At 38.4% G+C, this 15,135-nt stretch overlaps 1 long non-coding RNA gene across 1 annotated transcript in view; it reads right to left on the bottom strand.

Annotated features, from left to right (window-relative positions):
• LOC109027633 (uncharacterized) overlaps positions 1-15,135 on the bottom strand; it is a 166,031-nt gene that overhangs the window by 126,581 nt on the left and 24,315 nt on the right. The gene's annotated exons all lie outside the window — the stretch shown is intronic.

Genomic DNA, 15,135 nt, shown 5'->3' with positions numbered 1-15,135 from the left:
TGTTTGATAACTACTAGGCAAGTCTTCTCTCAAACTGTTTTTTTTTTATGACTACTGTCATTTATTTCCCTTCCAAATGAATTTTCTTTTTTTTTTTTTTTTTTTGAAATGGAGTCTCACTGTGTTGCCCAGGATAGAATGCAGTGGCACAATCTTGGCTCACTGCAACCTCCGCCTCCCGGGTTCAAGCAATTTCGGCTAATTTTTTTTTTTTTTTTAGTAGAGATGGGGTTTCACCTTGTTGGCCAGGTTGGTCTTGAACTCCTGACCTCAAGTGATCCACCCGCCTCAGCCTCCCAAAAGTGCTAGAATTAAAGGCGTGAGCCACAGCCCGGCCCGAATGAACTTTAGAATAGGCTGCTTACGTTCTATTAAAAACCCCATTGCATTTCAGTTGATAAGAAACTGAGTGAAATGTTACATCTTAAATTCATCTGATTTAAAGCACAATCAATGTTTCATAAAATAAAATCATACATTTTACAATGCTTTTACAAATTAAACTATTATAATAAACAGGGTATACTGTCATTATCTTTGTTATGTCAAAACTTTCAGGGAATACAAATGGAAACACTTCCTTTTGATTGACTGTTCAATCCACCAGACAGTAGCCTATTCCATGTTAGAAAACCCTAGTATCTGTTATGAGAATACAGAGATACATGTGGCATTATCTTTGTCCTCAAAAACTTACAACTTAGTTAAGAAAATAAGACATATATATATATATATATATATACAGACATATAAGGCATATGATTAATGCATATTGATACAAGGCAGCTTATATGAGGAATCAAATGAGTTACTGTAGAAAATAAGAGCACTAAGAGTAAAAAGGCAGGAGAGTCAAGGCAGAGAAGTTAGAGTCTCTCTCTTATTTTACAAGAAAGAACGTTTGAGGCCCAGACATTTCAAGTCACTGAGCCAAGTAGACAGAAAACATCAGGTCTGCTGATTCTCATCCTTGTGACTTGTCTACTATATCAAATAAAACTCACACTTACAAATGTCAATACCCATAAACTGGTTTTTCAAAATCAGTTTTTAAAAAAAAAAGATTGCATTCCGATAACTCCATTACAGGGATTTCTTTTCATCTATATGACATCAAAAACCAGATATTAATGATGTTTCACTTTTCAACCAGTGGTTTTGACATTAGAACACATAGCCTATATCTAGGTAATAAAATGGGAGGGTTTTTTTTTTGGCCCCTTTACACAATTCATCCCCTTGTCATATTTTAAAGCCCCCAGGTAACAAATCCTAAGACCCACAGGAATCTTCACACCAGCAGAGAAGAGATTTCTAAAAGTCAACATCAAATCTACTTTTGATTTTCCCTTGAGTTTGTTTCTGTCAATGTTAGGCAGGTAACACATTTCAGCTTTTAAGCCATGGAGTGATCTTTTTTTAGAAAAAAAAATGTGCACTCACAGCTTTAATCTTATATTTCTATGCATATTGAGTTAAATGTTGTAAAACTATCAATTCTGTCAAAACCTACCAAATAGAAAACAAGGCACCATGCAATCTTAATGTCCAAACTGACTAGTGATTATCAGAAATTAAATGTGCAGGAATTCCAAATCTTTTTTGATTTGAGATGTCTAGATAACTTTTGTTTTTCCATAATTGTATGAGGTTTCTACATAGTATTTAAGACTCAATTATATTGCAATTGATGTAATTAACTCTAATAATCCATTAAAAGTCAGTAGGAGGGCTATTCAAGTCAATAGAAAAGAAGGAGTATATTATGAAGGTGTTATTAACCTATACAGAATTTTACCAGACATTTTCTTTTCTTACATAATAAATACACAGTGGTTAGGAAGGCTGTCATTATAATTTAATGTGAACAATAGTCCATCACTTCTTTTCCTATGCAACCCTTAACTAATTCCATGTACCATGCACAAGTAAAATGAAACCTTTTCTAATCAGGGTACAGTCATATCAATCATCTGTTACTCCATGATTAAAGAAGAGGTCCTTTCCCAGCTAAGTGGAAGAGAATTGGTTACCAGCAGAAGTTTCAAGCCCACCTTCTCTTTCAGTTGACAAGTCTCAGTTTCTGATGGCTGTCTGTGCTTTGCAATTAATAAAAGCATAAACAGCCATCCAGAAAGTCCTGTTTAGAATACTCTGGCAACCATTAAATTGCCACTGAAAGCATGGCTACATGTTCCCTTGAACATCAAGTGAACGTTTGAGCATTCTGATCTTTTGAGTTAAGGGAGATATAAGCTAGCCACCTTTACAGCATTCCACAGGTCTACACTACTTCCTCAGGAGTCCTGTTTGGCTCTAGCTGTGAACCTCACAGACATCTAAAACAGTGAGCCTCAATAGAGCTAACCCTACTGGGACTACAGGTTGCAGAGCAAGTTCAAGGGTCTCAGCTCACTTCCCATTCTTTCTCCATTATTCCCAGTAAAACAAGATGGAAATAAAAGTCAGGGGAGCACAATTTAAATCACACATCACCAAACGGGCTGTCCTTCTCTGAAAGAACTTTCACTTAGCCCCAGTTCCCAGTTGTGCTTTTCCAATCCGATAACGAACAAAAATGTTGTACTCTAATATTTGCATGAAAGAACACTTCATTCATGGTCTTATCCACTTATCCTACTATAGACTTCATTAGGAATACAGACTGTGTTAGCTTCTGCTGGTTTCACATATATATCATGGTAACTAGCCCCAGCTATGTGGACAGCAAGCATTATCAGGAGTAATAACACTTCCACACAAAGAACAGCTATGCCTGAAAGAGCTGTAGAGCCACAGGGGTTGTAGGGGAAAGAACACCATCCCTGGACTCAGAAGGTGGGATGAGTACAGGCTCTGCCACAAATTGGAATATACTGCCACAAACAGGATCGAAAAAATATCATTCCTCTGCCTCAGCCTCTGTACAATGGGTGGGAAAAGAACTCACATCATAGGCCTGTTATTAAATTAGCCTCATTAAATCAGGATTAAATTAGACCAACATGTGAAATAAGCCTTACAAGAAGTCATAAAACATTATACAAACCTGAGATTGTGTTTGTGCTTATAGCATTATTCAAAGTCACAATAAGTTCTTAAAGCCAAGGGAGAAAAGGATAAAATGGCAGTTCTCAAACTTCGGTGCACATGAGATTCATCTCGGGTTTCATTTCAAAGTACACATGCCTGTTTCCCAGGTGAGGCCTATTCGAACTACAGGCTGAGAGACACTGGGATAAGGGATTGGCTGAAAATTGATTCCTATTCATTCATCAGATAGTTTAAGTACTAGGAAGCCTTAGAGGATACAAATAATTACAAGATACTGCTCAAATGTCAAACAACTCCGGCTCTACATGTAGAGAGACGACAAATATCCAGAAATGATAAAATGTAAGGCTCTGTGTGTCAAAGCAGAAAAGCAGCCAATGAGTAACACCTCTTCTAGTTTCCCCCTTGAACCAGAACCTAGAAGAGGCTTCATATTCCCGAAAAGGAAATTCTGGTTCACTCTTATTCCTAAAGTACACACTGTCAGTGCTTTCTGGTCCCTTATGCATGAACCTCGCTCCTAGACCTCAAGAGCCAATGTGAGTCCTAGAAGTCTCAGCCAGGAATCAGAGAGAGAGTGTGGATCCCATCCTCTCTCATGAAAAACCAGGCCTCACCGTGAAGTGGCATCTCTCTCACTCAAAAGGTTCATCTCTGATATTGAACAAAGAACCCTTTTCATACCGGAGAACTACTGTTTTCTGAGGCCTGGTACAAACTGAGCAAACCAACGACAGACCTGGGCAGTCACAGCGACTAGAACATGAGACTCACCCTCTGAAGGGTCCACTTTGAATCTCCTCCCTACGGCTAGTCCCCGAGAGAGCATTTGGGCACAGCAAAGCTGTGGCTTCAAAGTCACAGTAACCTTCTACACGCCTGGGAGGAGATAGAGAATGTCACCTTCCTTTTTTCTGAAACTCCCACTGTCCCTTTGTACAGGTTCAAGAACACAGAGAAAGGAGACCTGGTCCAAGAAACAAGAGGCCTGGGTTGCCGTTCTGCCCTACCAATAACAGGCTAGGAAACCATCTCTCTTTCTTTAGCCACATCCTTTTCCAAAGAGGAAAATTCAGGAGATTAGCATCTACTCCAGCTACTTCACAAGATGAAAAACTCTTTCGAAAAAGTAAAACGTGGCCATGTGCAGTGGCTCACGCCTGTAATCCTAACACTTTGGGAGGCCAAGGCAGGCGGATCACCTGAGGAATTGGAGACCAGCATGATCAATATGGAGAAACCCCGTCTCTACTAAAAAAAAAAAAAAAAAAATTAGCTGTGTGCGGTGGCACATGCCTGTAATCCCAGCTACTCAGGAGGCTGAGGCAGGAGAATCACTTGAATCCAGGAGGCAGAGGTTGTGGTGAGCTGAGATTGCTCCAATGCACTCCAGCCTGAGTAACAAGAGTGAAACTCTGACTCAAAAAAAAAAAAAAAAAAAAAAGTAAAACATGTCCCTGAAGTACAAGAAATTAATATCAAACCCAAAGTACAATAGTCAATCTTGGAAATATCCAGTTTGATTATGAACATTGTGCCTCAGTTCTCTAGATAGTGTTTCATTGTGGCTTTGCTTTGAAAGTATAGGCTGGTCCTCTGATAAGTCACCACCACTGATTCCTTTACAGATAAAGACATGCGAGACTAGGTTACTGGAATTCCCTATGTCTCTCTCTCTCATGCTCTCTCTCTCATGCTCTCTCTCTCTGTCTCTGTCTCTCTCTGTCTCTCTCTCTGTCTCTCTCTCTCTCCAGGCCTACAGAAGCTTGAAGTACCCTCCCAGCCCCAGCCTCCACCTGCCCACACAGATCTGGAGGCACCCAAGAACATATGACCCCAATTGCATTCATGTGACACCTTTGTTCAGCGCCAAATTCACTTGAGAGGGGAAAAAAATACCTCAACCGGGAAATACATCTTTTACAGCTATTTCATCCTCCCCTCACGTGGCGCTGGAATATCGTTTTAAAGAACATTCTTGTGGTATTTCCAGATCTTTTCCTTTAGTACTGCAAACAAGAGTAGCCCATCCAAGGGGAAACTGCTCCCCAGCAGAGCCGTTCTTCAAAGGGGACTTCTTCAGGCAGGAAAAGGGAACGTCTGATACTGGAGCTGAATAAACAGACTCATCAAGCTGAGTGCCAGATTGGAAATCCAGGCGCTGGAGCATGAGGCCCGCCAGCCGCACACCTCATGCATGCTATGGCTCTGTCTCTCTCCTCTTTTTCCTTCTCTCTCTCTCTTTTTTCTTCCATTTTGTAATCTTCTTCACTCAAGTGACTTGGTGATCCTGGGTATACATCCATCGTTTTTCACAACTATTAACTGACTAATCTAATAGGCTCCAGAGGTTTCAAAACCCATTTTTGAATCACAGACTCTTCTACCGTCTCTACTCATGCAGTTCACTCTGTCTCTCAACACTCACATCTCCCCACAGCCAATAACCTTCCTCAGAAAGTAGCTCCTTTTAGGTCAGGGCAGATTATTCATACACACAATGTTTCAAACCCTGGATACAAGGCTGGTAGAATCCTAGAGCTTGATGGAAACTCCAAAGATTTTTTTTTTTTTTTCAGGAAAAGCTACAAATTTGTAATCTCAGAAAGATCATAGTCTACCCTGAACCTTGAAAGAGTTCATCCCCATTTACAGGTTGGTTCAGTGGCTCACAGTCTATAGTAGAAGTGCTTCCAACTAATTAACCTAAGTTTTTACTACAATTAGTTATTCTACTTGAATAGCTGCTCACACATGAAATTCCAAGCCACAGGTCATAGCAGGCTTAAGCTTAGAAACTGGAATTTATCTTTTCTGTACCGGAAAATTTCAGTTTTTTCTTTTAAATTTTAAACAATTATACCAGTAAATGTTGCAATTATTCAGATAATCTGGACATTTATTTTAGTTGTTATCTATACCAGCAATCCCCAACCTTTTTGGCACCAGGGACTGGTTTCGTGGAAGACTGTTTTTCCACAGACCGGGGTGGGGGGATGGTTTCAGGATGATTCAAGCACATTAGAGTTATTGTGCACTTTATTATTATTACATTGTAATATATAATGAAATAATTATACAACTCACCATAATGTAGAATCAGTGGGAGCCCTGAGCTTGTTTTCCTGCAACTAGACGGTCCCATCTGGAGATGATGGGAGATGGTGATGGATCATCAGGCATTAGCTTCTCATAAGGAGCTTGCAACTTAGATTCCTCACATACACAGTTCATGATAGGGTTTGAGCACCTGTGAGAATCTAATGCCACCACTGATCTGACAGGAGGCAGAGCTTAGGCGGTAATGCGAGTGATGGGGAACAGCCGAAAATACAGATGAAGCTTTACTTGCTGGCCCGCCACTCACCACTTGCTGTGTGGTCCAGATCCTACCAGGTCACAGACCAGGGGTTGGGGACCCCTGTTCTATATTATACATGTATCCATACATACTCACATAGACAAACACAATTCCCTGTGGATTTCCCACCTCACAATTTCAGTCCCATTAGGATTTTTTTTCAAATATCCAAAACAGGCAGAGGGTCTCACTTTTACCACTTTGTTCTTAATGTCTAAACCCTTTTCTAAATATTTCCTTGAGGAAAAATTATTGGATGATAAATGTCTCAGGGAAAGTTTGTAAAACTCTATAGCAACTAATTTAAAAATGAGAAGTCGGCTGTGTAATTTACTTAGTTTCTATCCATAATTGGCTGCTGGCTCATTCATTATCATCCTTTTGACTATCCTATATAAAATGCCCCTTTAATGGGCCTTATAAACCTAAGTTCCTACAGAAACAACAATAACAAAGAGTCAAAATGAAAAGAATGGTTAAGTAAATATCTGGTCAGTAAGGATCACTGAGCTCCAAAGCATTTTAATTTTTTCCCCATAATAAATGCTTAACCTCAACAATTCAGTCGTATCCCACTCTCTTGTCAATACTTATACATAGAAATTTATCTTTTAAAACACAAGTTGAGCCCCACACTGTGATTCACATTTTCAGAATGCTTGTTTATTCAGAATATTTTTTAGTAATTGCTGTGGAGTAATCATAAGGACAATCCAGTTGTCCTTGTTGTCATTAACCAGCAACAACAAATGTCCTAAGTAACCATGAATTTATAAATTTATTTTAATACTTCCTTAGAGCTGTGTGTGTCTATCTTTGGAGAAAGAGGAAAAACTCTAACTCAGCCGCCCAGAGGCTGTCTGACAAACAATACCTGGGTATTTGGCAATAATTCATCAACAAATATATTTTTCATTTTAAATGATTTTTATATAGGCATTGTCATCAAATAATTGCCTGTCAAAGTAAGAAGAATAAAGGTCGCTGACTCTTTTTAATCATGAGGACTCTAAAATGCACCTCCTCTCCATTTGACGTGCATAGATTAGGTTCTCCATTGTGCAACCATCGGCACAAACATCACCTTAGACATGCAAAAGGGACAAGGTGGGAGACGTTCATTTCAGTTACCTTTGCCCAGGTTTTATTTGTTCTGCAGATAAAAAACTTTGGACTTCTTTACCCAACCAGTCATCTTGCACAAACAGTAAACTCCCTCAAAACTTTCTGTTCCCATGGGACCCTTGAGAAAACAAAATGAAAAAAAAAAAAAAGCATGATTGAAATCTACTTTCTTCGGTCAACATCCTAACATTGAGCAATTTCTTCACATCTTAAAAGGGACTGTCCTGGCGTCAGATTAAGAGTTAGTGAACTCCCTATTGATCAAATAACTGGAACCGGTAGTAACCAGAGTCAGAATTCCGAGATTACAAACACTTGTTCCGTAATCATTTCCCGTTCCTCCCCATAGCATCATGAGGCCCTTATTCATGTTCAATTCACCTTTGGAAAGCAATGGTTTCTAAATTTTTAGATCACATGTGGTAAAAATTTTTGAACATGTCCATCCTATGTATTCTCATTTATAAATTACATATGTATTACTCTATTCTATGCATCAAAAACACATGCACCAAAAAAATCTAAATTTAAGATGAAATAAAACATTGAAATAAATAGAATGGATCATTTTGAAATCTTCATGAGGTATAGATACCCTAAATCTGAGCCCCCTGCTTTAAGAAATGCAGTGAGCTGTCATTCTCCCAAATCCAATCACCACTTTGGCCTAATCAAAAACCTGTTTTCAAGAAAATATCTGCTAGTAGTCAATATCATCATCTGTGAATAAGGACCCATCATTATAATGAGGCTTCCGGGAGTATCTGCATTTTAAGTGTATGTCTAATTATGAGAAGAAAGCTTTATTTTGTTTTCATGTGATGTCAGGGATGCCAAAATAATTCAAGATATTTGGAGGATTGAAAATGTTTCCTGGTGGCCCTGATCTTGGACAAGTTGGGAAGCTCCTCATCAATGTACATACCTGCGTATACAGTGGCAGCAGCAAAGTTAGTAAATACAAAGGTTTAAGCAAACTTAGTAAACAAAAAGGTTATAAGAACAGCAAATTGGTTAGAAAAGGTAAGGTTAACATGTTGGGTAGGAAATTTTTCTGAGTTGATGAGTTAGATAAAGACTTTTATTAATTCAATTAAAAAATCATTTTTGTCCCAAATAATCAATCACAAGCACTTGCTTAGCTCAAGTACTTACATTTTTCATGAATTTATGAAAACAATTTTCCCAGGGGAAAAGATGAGCAATACTCTAGATTATTTTCATCTTAGTGGATATGAAGTTGAAAATTTGTTTTAAAAGTCTGAATTATCCATCAGACATATGCGTTGATCCAATTCACCAGGTAATTGCAAAATAGCCTACTTGACTCTAACTTATGAAAACAAAAGGAAAGTGGAGAGTGGAAAGAGCTGATCAGCTGTTGAGAAGTGTTTCTTATGTATGTTTGGGTACATATACTACACATGCATCTATATATGTAAACACATACATGTAAATTTGTATGTATAGAGAAGCTCCTGCCATTCAGTTTACCATCTAGTTGGGCAAATCGTATGCCCATGAAAAATTATAAAGTGATATATCAGCAAGCACAAAATAATATAGCATAAAACATATCAAACAAGTATGTGCTGGCAGAAAAAAAGAGTGGGATATAATTAAAATCTGATTATTATAAATTTCCAGGGAAAAACAGGGGGGAAATATTTCAGAAAAATAAATTGGCATGATGAATGAAAAGAAGTTTAATTTAGCAAATCACACCCTGGGGACACGGGTTTCACTAATGTGAGAAAAGGACCCATACGGATGAAGTATGAGCTATGAAATTAAAGTTATGGATTGATAAAGGACAATTGATATGGCAAGCCAAATTTTAGTTTTGCTTGAAACATCCAGGTAAGTAAGGCAACATTCATATTGTTGTTGTTGTTGTTTTGCTTAAAATATCCCATAATTTTTTTTTATGCTATGTAAGACAACATAAAGATACCAACATAAGAAGGCACAACATAATACTAACCTCATGTCAGGAACTTGACATGTGTGCACAAGAATTGTGCATGCTCTTGGACCTGTTCAAGCTTTGACCTTTGTTTCTGAAATGTCAAGGTATCTCTTGTGTCATCATGAGCCTCCTCCCCCAGCCCCTCATAGTTGTACCACTGAATGGACATAAACTATGCCAGAAACGATAAGACCTGAGATTTGCTGAACACCACCAATTCTTCTGTCAACATTCCTGTCCTGAAATCTCCTTTTACTTAACAAACCTAGATCACTTTCTGTTTATGGCACAAGAGAGAAGAAAGTGGAGGCAAATAATCAATTACTTCTCTCCAAAAGATAATTCTTAGGAAGGAAACTGATACCACCTGTCTAGTTTATCATGCACTGTCTGGGTTCGCCTTTTTCTTTGTCATTGTCACAAGCTGCTCCACCTGCATACCACCCAAACTGCTAACAAGAATGGAAGCTCACCCGGGGCAAAATCTGACTTTTCAATTTCTTTTATATTCCCTGTTATGAGTCAACGAATTCAGTTTCAGCCCCCATGCACATCAGGAACTCAACATGCTTGTTAAGCAAGAGGTGAACACCCCGGTTTTGCTCAGACTGTGTTTTAAAGAATGCATTAAAAAAAGAATTCATGAATGAATCAGCTCATCAAGGTCATCATCAAGTTACGGATCAGATACCCACAAATTTCATTCAGTTTGGTTATTGAAAAAGTCAAAATGACCAAACCACAAATGACCAGAATAGATGTTTTGCACATTTCATAACTGAATAGACTTAATATTGAAATCTATTGCGCAGTAGTTGGTCGTGAAAACTGTCAAGTCAAAGCTAATTAAACTAGATTTTAACCTCCACAAACCAAGAGGATTGTGTCCGTTTTGTCAACATGTTGTACCAGCACATAGCATAGTGTCTGCCACACAGTGGGTGCTTGTGGCAGCTTCTCATTAAGATGAACACATCAATTCTTTCCCTAGTTGAATACACAAACTATTCCCCTCTTGTGAGACCGAATCTATTTGTCCAACTACTGGATCCTGGGTTCCCCCATGATTGCTTTGGCATATACAAGAGAGAAGAAGTGATCTGTATGACTTGCAAGGTTAGGTTTAAGAATTTTTGCAACTTCCACCTGGATTTCTTAGAACACTTGCTTTGAGGAAATCTGTCACAAGAGAAAAGCCTGATTACCAAGAGACCAAAAACCTTTGCTAACCATGTGGAGAGAGAGAGAGAGAGATTCCTGACTAGCCCAATGCCAGACATATGAGTGAGGAAACCTTTAGATGGCTCCAGTCTCAGCTACAATCTGACTACAACCAAATGAGAGACAAGAACTGCCCACCGGAGTCCATCAGTCCCAAGAACCATGAGTGATAGTAATAAATTGTTTCATTAAGTCACTAGATTTAGGGTAGCTTATTACACAACAATAGATAACTGAAACAGTGTTCAATGTTTATTGAATAAGTAAATGGATTGATAAAAGAAAGCCACTTAGAATAAAGGGTTCCCAGATGAACCCAGTGAAATCCATTAAATAAATTATTTAGGTGATGTCAACAACAGTAAAGACTATCAGAAAATTGGACAACTCTGTGGGTAATTAAGGCCAAGAGGAAATCTGCTACAGAATAGAGAAAGTAATTTTTTTGAGAGTGGAATTTTCCAAATTCACTAACCATCTTGACCGTATTCATTAGATGATTGCCCAGTGCCTTACTTCCCTTTCCACAAAGTAAACTCACGATTGCATTTCAGCCATGATCCTAGGTACAAAGGAGAAGAAAACATATTAACCAAGAAGGAACGTGGGGAACCAGGGAAAACAGACTCTGGGGAGCCTGATCTTTCTATGAAGACTCTCACTCTTTTCTCTCTTCCTTTAATTTTGTAGAATAGACTTTGAGCTAGATAACACTGTGTAAAGCAACTAAATATAGCCAGAGATCAGGGTGGGTGGGAATGGAAACAAGAGGCTAAATGTTGGACACTAGCAGCTCTTACCTCATCACATCCCCCATAATTGTGCCATTATGTGCACAGAGCTCTTTAGCTGGATATGGTCACCATTTCATAATGATAAGAAGATCAATTAATGACATGATCCACATCTTTCATTGTTTTGATGGTTGCCAATAAGTCTGAGTCACTCTACCATCATTCTTACCACAGGCACAATTGTTTTTCTTTCTTTTTTCTTTTTTTTTTTTTTGGTGAGGAAAATAAATATCAAGAGGATGTATTTAATCTTCCTTGGAGTTTTAACTTTGTGCCTTTTCAGATGAAACCACATCGGGGTCTGGTCCTCTCTTTTCTGAGTATCCATTTCTTATGGCAGAATAAGTCCTTCTTAGTGCACAAACCCACCCTACCTCCTTCTCAATTACAGAATACTCCCCACCCTGCCCCAACATGAATTCACAAACTCCCCATTCCCAAAGAGATTCCAATTTTGTCAGAGCCCAAAGGCTGTGTTCAAAAGAGGTGCTCTTGCAATCACTGGAAGATGGAAGGGGAAAAGACATTTTTCAGTAGCCACAGGCAGGTTTGTAGGCATTGGCAGAAGGCACATGGAATAAAATATAGAGGCTCTTTGACTAACTCTACACAATCAACTTCACAATGCAGTTTAAAACAAAAAAGACATGACTGAAGGTCTCCATGGATCCAATAAAACAACCATCATCAAATCTTTTTTTATTTGTCTGTACAAACAGGATCCAGAGTAAGCTCAAGGTCACCTGTTGGGCAAGCAGCCCTTCATGGTCACTCTGAGCAGGCTAGGGAGCAAAATAGCTTAAGCTGGGGCAGAATCTAGGGCAGTCATTAAGGAGAATTATCAGATTTGATGGACAAAGTTCTTGAAATCTAGCTTCAACACATGGGAAAGTCTTATTTTCTATTGAATCTATTATCATTTTATTCAAATCAATTCAAAATGATTTATTGTCTGCTTTGTCTGGCACTGGGGATGGAGAATTGTAAGATCTATCCTCAAGGAGCTTTCCAGAGTGATGGGTTACGGAAGTATGACACCTGAATTTCCCATAAGAAGGATAAGGGCCATGTGTGCCAGGCATTGTTTTGTTGAGACTCAGTAAGCACCATCTCTGACCCTAAGGTCCTCCCATATTACAAGGACTGAAATCCTGGAAACTACATTTCCTAAGCTCTCTTGCCCATGGAGTTCTTGGTATAATCTTCCATTGAGAGGTGCTCTTGCAATCACTGGAAAATGGAAGAGAAAAAGACATTTTTCAGTAGCTACAAGCGGATTTGTGACACACTGGCAGATAGCAGACATGGGGCTATGTGTCAGCTTCTGAGCATCCTTCTGAGAATCATCCACTTCAGTGCTATAGACAGCTAAGACCATTGGTGACAACTTGGCTTCCCAGGGATTCCAACACTTCATACTTCCTGTAAGTTGACCTTCACTCCCAGCCCTCCCAATGATTTCATAAAACCTCTAATTCCATATATTGTATTCCTTCCTAACGAACTAAAATACTTAGAGAATATTAGTCAGAATGGGATAGATGTATTTCAGTAATAAATACCCTCCCCCAAACTCTGAATAGTATAACAAGATAAGGTTATTCTTTGTTCAGGACATAGGCTGATTGGCTTCATCTTGTACCTAAGACCTCTGTGGAAGAGGAAGACAGTACATAGAGAAAGTCCATAAACCCTCTTCACTGCTAGAATAAAGTTGATACAGTACTTCTCACATTCCATTACAAACAAAACAAAACAAAACAAAAAAACTGGTCTCAAGGCCCCAATTAAATTGTAAGGAAGGGTGAGACTATGGTCTTCCTCTGTGCCCAGAGGGAGGAAATGGTATGATGAGCACATTGCATCTTATCAGACTTCTATTTCTTTAATTAAATCTGATGGTTATATTTGATACTAAATACTATGTCCTGTAACAAAATTGTAAAATATGTGATATAGACTTCATAGTCAAGTAGTGTTTCTAGAAACAGATATAATAGACTGGATGGCTGGAGATCCATATCATGGAGTGGAAAAACACTTGGCAACATTGTTGCCTTTGGTAACCTGAAAGACCACATGACTCTTGAGCTTGTAGGTGAAAAATAACATGTGTTGGTTGCTATTGACTGCTTTTGGGAACACAGTAAAACAATAAGAGGCTATCAGGAAATAATTAACTGGTTTTCGAGCAAAGATAAAAAGAACAAGCATCTACTTCTAGAGCTCCCTTTTGATACCAACTTCTGTATTAGTCAGGGTAAGTAATGCTCACTGCCATAACAAACAATCCCCAAAAGCTCAATGGCTTAACATCTAAAAGTTTATTTCTCACTCACAAAAAGTCTAATGTGGATATTCCTCTGAAACGGATTCAGGGATCCCGATTTCTTTCATGTTATGGTTCTACATCTTCTGGCATCAGAGTTATCCTGGCATTATCCAGCCAGAAGATGAAGAAAGGGAAAGGAGAGAGAAAGAAAGAGAAAGAGAGAGAGACAGACTGAGAGAGAGAGAGAGAGATTGTCTCTCTGGCTGAGCAATTGCTTCCTAGAAGGAACTCTACACTGTGGAAGGAGAGGCGCATGAATCTTCATTGGTCAGCTAGCCATTTCTGCATTGGACTCCGAAGTTTTCTTTTTGTTTCTTTTTTGCTGCCATGTAATTTATTTTCCCCACTTTAATAGTACAGCTTCCTCCTGTTCTTTCCAACTTCTCTTTCTTTTTCTTTTGACATGCACTTTGCCTTTCATCTCTTATTTGATCTTGCTTTTCTCTTTTATTTTACTGCTAATAATAATTAACCATAGTGTCCTACTCTCTACTCTGAGTAATTTCTAAGCATGAGGTTGAGAGAAAAAGATGGGGCTGTCATCTTGTGGGAGGAAGTTACTTTAGCACTTTTGCCTGCAACTCAAATAGCATCTGATTCTGACTGTTAGGAGTGATAGGCATTGGAAGGAAGACGTCAAAACAAATCTATATGGCAAATAAGATATTTGCAAGACTGTTGATTTTTTTATGCTTCCTTGATCCAAGTTCTTCAGTTTTTCAGGTTTCATGCTGGCTTTGGGGTAAAAATTTCCAGTGTTTAGTTATTTTCTCTTTATTCAATTATTAATAGGGACCACTCATTACTGCTGGATGAGAATGGCAAATGTGACTGAAATCATTTTCAACTCTTTAATAACACAATTATAATATTTAGACAGTTTTCTTTCATTTACAGATGTAACTCCTATCCATTTTTAGTTTGGAGAAAGAAATATACATTTTTTTAAATGTGAGATTTGAGTATTTTATCATATGCAAATGCCATATCCCCATAAGAAGCAACCAGCACAAGTAACTATTTCTTCCCTACAAGCTACTTTGCTCTACACTTTACTTTTTGGTTTAGGACAGAAGAATAAGGCTTTAGTTCCTACCCTTTCAAACAATTCCCCGCGTTGAGTCCAGGATCAGTCTGCTCAGAAATTTGAGTTTTCCAAAATGGAGGTTCTTCAAATAATTAAAAATAGACCTTCAATATAATCCAGCAATTCCTCTACTGGTATATATCCGAGAAAATAAAATCAGCATCTCAAAGAGGTATCTACACTCCCATGTTC

Source organism: Gorilla gorilla, chromosome 1 (assembly GCF_029281585.2).
Source record: "Gorilla gorilla gorilla isolate KB3781 chromosome 1, NHGRI_mGorGor1-v2.1_pri, whole genome shotgun sequence".
Lineage (NCBI taxonomy): Eukaryota > Metazoa > Chordata > Mammalia > Primates > Hominidae > Gorilla > Gorilla gorilla.
The sequence above is the reverse complement of the archived record's forward strand: the minus strand, read 5'-3'. Positions and strand labels throughout refer to the sequence as shown.